This window comes from Arachis hypogaea, chromosome 16 (assembly GCF_003086295.3).
Source record: "Arachis hypogaea cultivar Tifrunner chromosome 16, arahy.Tifrunner.gnm2.J5K5, whole genome shotgun sequence".
Classification (NCBI taxonomy): domain Eukaryota; kingdom Viridiplantae; phylum Streptophyta; class Magnoliopsida; order Fabales; family Fabaceae; genus Arachis; species Arachis hypogaea.
The window spans coordinates 55,674,800-55,681,173 of NC_092051.1; the positions used below are offsets into that span (position 1 = coordinate 55,674,800).

The 6,374-nt window shown below is 36.0% G+C and overlaps 1 non-coding gene across 1 annotated transcript; it reads right to left on the reverse strand.

Annotated features, from left to right (window-relative positions):
- Positions 1 to 5,954: 5,954 nt before the first annotated feature.
- Positions 5,955 to 6,062, reverse strand: LOC112761088 (small nucleolar RNA R71). The gene has a single exon (XR_003181499.1). It is a non-coding gene; the product is annotated as a small nucleolar RNA R71 (small nucleolar RNA).
- Between the last annotated feature and the right edge of the window lie 312 nt (positions 6,063 to 6,374).

A 6,374-nucleotide genomic window follows, 5' to 3' on the forward strand; every position in this document is an offset into this window, starting at 1 on the left:
AGTGATGATGTTTCTTGATGAACAAAGTATGGATCATCAAGATCCCTTTGATTTTGACCTTTCCAGCCACATTATGAGTAATTGTTAGACTTATCAAAATCTGGATCATATTGTGTCTCTAAGAAGTGTCCCATTTCAACTGATTGTTCACACTCTTGTTGACATGTCCAGACACCATGAGGGTAATGACACAAATCATCTTGTGGTTCTGGATCATATCTTATGTGAATTGTTTCATCATCTATCATTTCTTGGTCATATTTCCAGCCATCATAATGACTTGAATCATTTTGTGGTGGTGAAAAATATTCCATATGATTCTCTTGCTCATCTTGTGGTTCTGAGACATATCTCCATGGATTGGACTGCTCAGGATCTGTAATTTGTTGGTGATATTCCCAGCCATCATTAGAAATTGGTGATGGTGGGTAATATCCCATAAAATTTGTTTGATCACAAGATGAGTTGAACTCCATTTGAATTTTGTAAAACACAACACCAATGAAAAATGAAATTCATGTCTCAGAGAAGAATTTCGTAGTGAGGCAATAACTCAAACACCTTGCTATCAGCTTAAAACAGAAAACAAAAACAAAGAAAATGCTTAATCTAGACTTCCCACCCACTTAATCATTGTCGATCTATATCAATCCCCGGCAACGGTGCCAAAAATATGATGAGGGAAAAACGATTCCACAAAAAAATCACCGGCATGTGTACCGGGTTGCATCAAGTAGTAATAACTCACAAGAATGAGGTCAATCCCACAAGGATTGATGGATCAAGCAACTTTAGTGAGGTGATTAGTTTAGTCAAGCTAATAGTATTGAATTGAATGAGAATTGATCAGCTGAATGTAAATTGCAGGGAATTTAAATTGCAGAAAGTAAAGTGACTGAATCTTAAAGAGCAAGAAAGGTAAATTGCAGTAACTATAAAGGGAATTGGGTTCTGGGAATTTAAATGAAGCTGTAAATCAGAATTTAGAACAGTTGCAGAAGATGTAAATTTGTAGGAAATATAAATCAAGCTCACAGCAAGCTCAAATGTAAATTGCAGAGGAACAAGAAGATTTAAATTGCATGAAAGTAAATTGGAAGCAATGAGAACAGAAGATTAAAATCAAGCTCAATGTAAATTGAATTGTAAAATTGTAGAAAAGGAAATTTGTAGCAGAGGATTATTAGAAACTGAAATTTCATAAGCCAAGTTGAATTCAATACTTGAAATGTAAAAGTGCAGAAAAATAAAAGTGTATCAAAGAGAGCTTTCTATCTATCCTACTCTTACTCCTATTGTTCTCTAGCAGAGCCAGTCTTGCTCTAATAAAATGAGATTGATGCCTTTATATAGGCTTTATAAAATGAAAATGAAATAGAAAGTGAAAACAAATTACAAATAAAATTCCTAATCTAGCTTCTCTTTGTGCCTTTGAGTCATGTTAATGGGGTTTGCATGCTTTGGATTTGAATGAGAGTGGGTATGTGAAGAATTGAATCAAAGATGGCACTTGATGGCATGGGTCAGGATGCACTTGGTTCACTCCCATTGAAGCGTTCTGTTTGGAGCAGTGAACTCCACGTTCACTTGTTATGTGTGCTTCCTTGGTGCGCATTGGGTTCCTAGCGTTGCATTAGTGAACGCTATGTTCACTCACCCAACGCTCTCTCTTGGTTTCTTTTTGGTGCGTGCCTTGCTTTCCTTGGCAAAAGTCACGAAAACGTTCACTTTAGTGAACGTGACGTTCACTTTTTTGAACGCTACCCTTTTGCTGAGAGTGGTTTTTGGGCCTTAAAGATGCCTATCACTTGTGCCTCAATTTCATGCCAAATATAGATTTCTATATATCGTTGGAAAGCTCTGAATGTCAGCTTTCCAATGCAACTGGAAGAGCATCAGTTGGACATCTGTAGCTCAAGTTATGGTCCTTTAAAGAAGGCATGGTCATGATGTTAGTGCCAAGTTAACAAAAGTGAATGCCCAGTTAACTTTAGTGAACGCTCCCAGATGAACGGATAATTTATACGCTTTTTGGCATTGTTTTTAGTATGTTTTTAGTATATTTTAGTTAGTTTTTATTATGTTTTTATTAGCTTTTAAATAAAAATCACATTTCTAGACTTTACTATGAGTTTGTGTATTTTTCTGTGATTTCAGGTATTTTCTGCCTGAAATTGAGGGACCTGAGCAAAAATCTGATTCAGAGGCTGAAAAAGGACTGCAGATGCTGTTGGATTCTGACCTCCCTACACTCAAAGTGGATTTTCTGGAGCTAAAGAAGCCCAATTGGCGCGATCTCAATTGCGTTGGAAAGTAGACATCCTGGGCTTTCCAGAAATATGTAATAGTTCATACTTTGCCCGAGATTTGATGGCCCAAACAGGCGTTCCAAGTCAGCTTAAGAATTCTAGCGTCAAAACGCCAGAACTAGCACAAAAGCTGGAGTTAAACGCCTAAACTGGCACAAAAGCTGGCGTTTAACTCCAAGAAAAGTCTCTACACATGAAAGCTTCAATGCTCAGCCCAAGAACACACCAAGTGGGCCCGGAAGAAGATTTCTGCATTAATTACTTATTTCTGTAACCCTAGGCTACTAGTTTTCTATAAATAGGACCTTTTGCTATTGTATTTTCATCTTTGAATCATATTTTGATGATTGAACCCTCTTTCGGAGGCTGGCCATTTGGCCATGCCTAGACCTTGTTCTTATGTATTTTCAACGGTGGAGTTTCTACACACCATAGATTAAGATGTGGAGTTCTGCTGTTCTTCATGAATTAATACAATTACTATTGTTCTTCTATTCAATTCATGCCTACTTCTTCTCTAAGTTATTTGTTTGTTCTTCAACTTGATGAATGTGATGATCTGTGACACTCATCATCATTCTCACCTATGAACATGTGCCTGACAACCACCTCTGTTCTACTAGCAATGGCTTGAATGCGTATCTCTTGGGTTTCTAATCTAAGATTGGAACCTTCGTGGTATAGGCTAGAATTATTGGCGGTCATTCTTGAGATTTGGAAAGTCTAAACCTTGTCTGTGGTATTTCGAGTAGGATCTGGGAAGGGATGACTGTGACGAGCTTCAAACTCATGATTGTTGGGCATGTGACAGATGCAAAAGGATCAATGGATCCTATTCCAACATGATCGAGAACCAACAGATGATTAGCCGTGCGGTGACAGTGCATTTGGAACATTTTCACTGAGAGGACGGGAAGTAGCCATTGACAACGGTGATGCCCAACATAAAGCTTGCCATGGAAGGGAGTATGAATGATTGGATGAAGGCAATAGGAAAGCAGAAGTTTAGGAGGAACAAAGCATCTTCATACGCTTATCTGAAATTTCTACCAATGAATTACATAAGTATCTTTATCTTTTTTTTATGTTTTATTCATCTTTTAATTATCAATTCTCCATAACCATTTGAATCTGCCTGACTGAGATTTACAAGATGACCATAGCTTGCTTCAAGCCGACATTCTCCGTGGGATCGACCCTTACTCACGTAAGGTATTACTTGGACGACCCAGTGCACTTGCTAGTTAGTTATGCAGAATTGTGACAAAGTGTGACTCACGTTTGAGAGCTCCAAGTCTTTGGCTCCATTGTTGATAATCACAATTTTGTGCACCAAGTTTTAGGCGCCATTGCCAGGGATTGTTCGAGTTTGGACAACTGACGGTTCATGTTGTTGCTTAGATTAGGTAATTTTACTTTTTATTCGAAAAAAATATTTTAAAAATACAAAAATTTTCTATTTTTGTTCTTCAGAGTTTTTAAGAATGACTTCTAGAGTTTCATGATGATTTGTGGAAGTTTGGCTGGTTGTGAAGCCATGTCTAATCTTTTGGACCGAGGTTTCAACTTATCATCACAAGAGCTTGTTGATTTCTATCAATTTTACTGTTGTGAGCAATGATCTGCTAAAGCTTGGCTAGCCATTGGCCATGTCTAATATTTTAGACCGGAGCTTTCTTTGAAAGCTTGGCTGGCTAGTAAGCCATGTCTAATTCCTCGACCGGAGTCTTAGACTAGCATTGCAATGATTCCTGGAATTCTTATTAAAAATTTTGAATCCCTTTATTTTCTTTTCCACTCAATTTTCGAAAAATCACAAAAAATTTTATAAAACCATAAAAATAAAAAATATTCTATGTTTCTTGTTTAAGTCTAGTGTCTAATTTTAAGTTTGGTGTCAATTGCATGTCTTTATTCTTCTAATTTTCGAAAATTACATGCATTATGTTCGTCATTGATCTTCAAGATGTTCTTGATGATTTTCTTGCTCTAATCTTTAAATTCTCTTGTTTTGTGTGTTTAGTTGTTTCTCACATGCATTTTTCAAATTGTTATAGTCCTTAGTATACAAACTTTTAAGTTTGGTGCCTTGCATGCATTATGTATTTGATCTTAGTTTTCCATGTTTAATTGCATTTTGATTGTTCCTCATCATTAAAAATCCAAATTTTTTTCAAAATTATGTCTTTTCAAGTCAATAATACAGAGAATTGAAGATTCAGAACATGCAGCAGAGGAATTACACAGAAAAAGCTGGGCGTTCAAAACACCCAGTGAAGAAGGAAAACTGGCGTTTAAATGCCAGTCAGGGTAACTGGCTCGGCGTTAAACGCCCAAAAGGATAGCATTTTGGGTGTTAAATGCCAGAATGGATACCATTCTGGGCATTTAACGCCAGGATGGCATAAGAGGGAAGATTTTGTTTCTAATTCAAATTTTTTTTTCAAGTTTTCATAATTTTTCAAAATCATATTTTTTTCAAATCATATCTTTTCAATCATATATTTTCAAAATCAATTTCTTTTCAATTTTTTTATTTATTACTATTTTCGAAAATCCTTGTCACAATTAGTGATTTAATTCAAAATTTTCAAGTTGTTACTTGCCTATTAAGAAAGGATCAAAAATTTTAATTCTAGAATCATATCTTTTAATTTCTTTTTGTTCAAGTAATCAACTTTATTTTTAAAAACTTTCTTCTTTTTAATTTGATTCTCAATTATATCTTTTCAATCACATATTTTTCAAAATTAATTTTCAATCATATCTTTTTGATTTCTAATTTCAAAATCTTTTTCAAAAATCACTTAATTTCTTTCCCAATCTTAGTTTTCAAAAATCATTTACCAAATTTTCAAAATTTCGTTTAATTATTTCAAAATCTTTTTACTTTAATTTCGAAAATTCTTCCCCTCTACTCACATCCTTCTATTTAAAGGACTAACACTCCTCCACTATCAACAATTCAAACTCTATCCCTCTTGATAAGTTTGAATTCTTCTCTTTCTACCTTCTCCTTCTATTCTTCTTTTTCCTCTGACACTTCAAGGAATCTCTATATTGTGACATAGAGGATTCCATACTTTCTTCTTCTCTTTTTATATGAGCAGAAGCAAGGACAAAGGCATTCTTGTTGAAGCTGATCTTGAACCTGAAAGGACCTTGAAGAGAAAGCTAAGAGAAGCTAAAGTACAACTCCCTATAGAGGACCTAACAGAACTTTTCAAACAAGAAAAAGACATGGCAGCCAAAAACAACAACAATGTCAATAATGCAAGGAAGGTGCTTGGTGACTTTACTGCACCTACTCCCGACTTCTATGGGAGAAGCATCTCAATCCCTGTCATTGGAGCAAACAACTTTGAGCTTAAGGCTCAATTAGTTTCTCTGATGCAACAGAATTGCAAGTTTCATGGCCTTCCAATGGAAGATCCTCATCAGTTCTTAGCTGAATTCCTATAAATCTGTGACACTGTCAAGACCAATGATGTTGATCCTGAGGTTTACAAGCTTATGCTCTTTCCTTTTGCTGTAAGAGACAGAGCTAGAACATGGTTGGATTCACAACCTAAAGAAAGCCTGAACTCTTGGGAAGAGCTAGTCAATGCCTTATTGGCAAAGTTCTTTCCATCTCAAAAATTGAGTAAGCTTAGAGTGGAAGTCCAAACCTTCAGACAGAAGGAAGGTGAATCCCTCTATGAAGCTTGGGAAAGATACAAGCAATTAATCAGAAGGTGCCCTTCTGACATGCTTTCAGAATGGAGCATCATAGGTATCTTCTATGATGGTCTGTCTAAACTGTCCAAGATGTCATTGGACAGCTCTGCTGGAGGATCTCTTCATCTGAAGAAGATGCCTGCAGAAGCTCAGGAACTCATTGAGATTGTTGAAAATAACCAATTCATGTACACCTCTGAAAGGAATCCTGTGAATAATGGGACAAATCAGAAGAAAGGAGTTCTTGAGATTGATACTCTGAATGCCATACTAGCTCAGAACAAAATATTGACTCAACAAGTCAATATGATTTCTCAAAGTCTGTCTGGAATGCAAGCAGCAACAGGC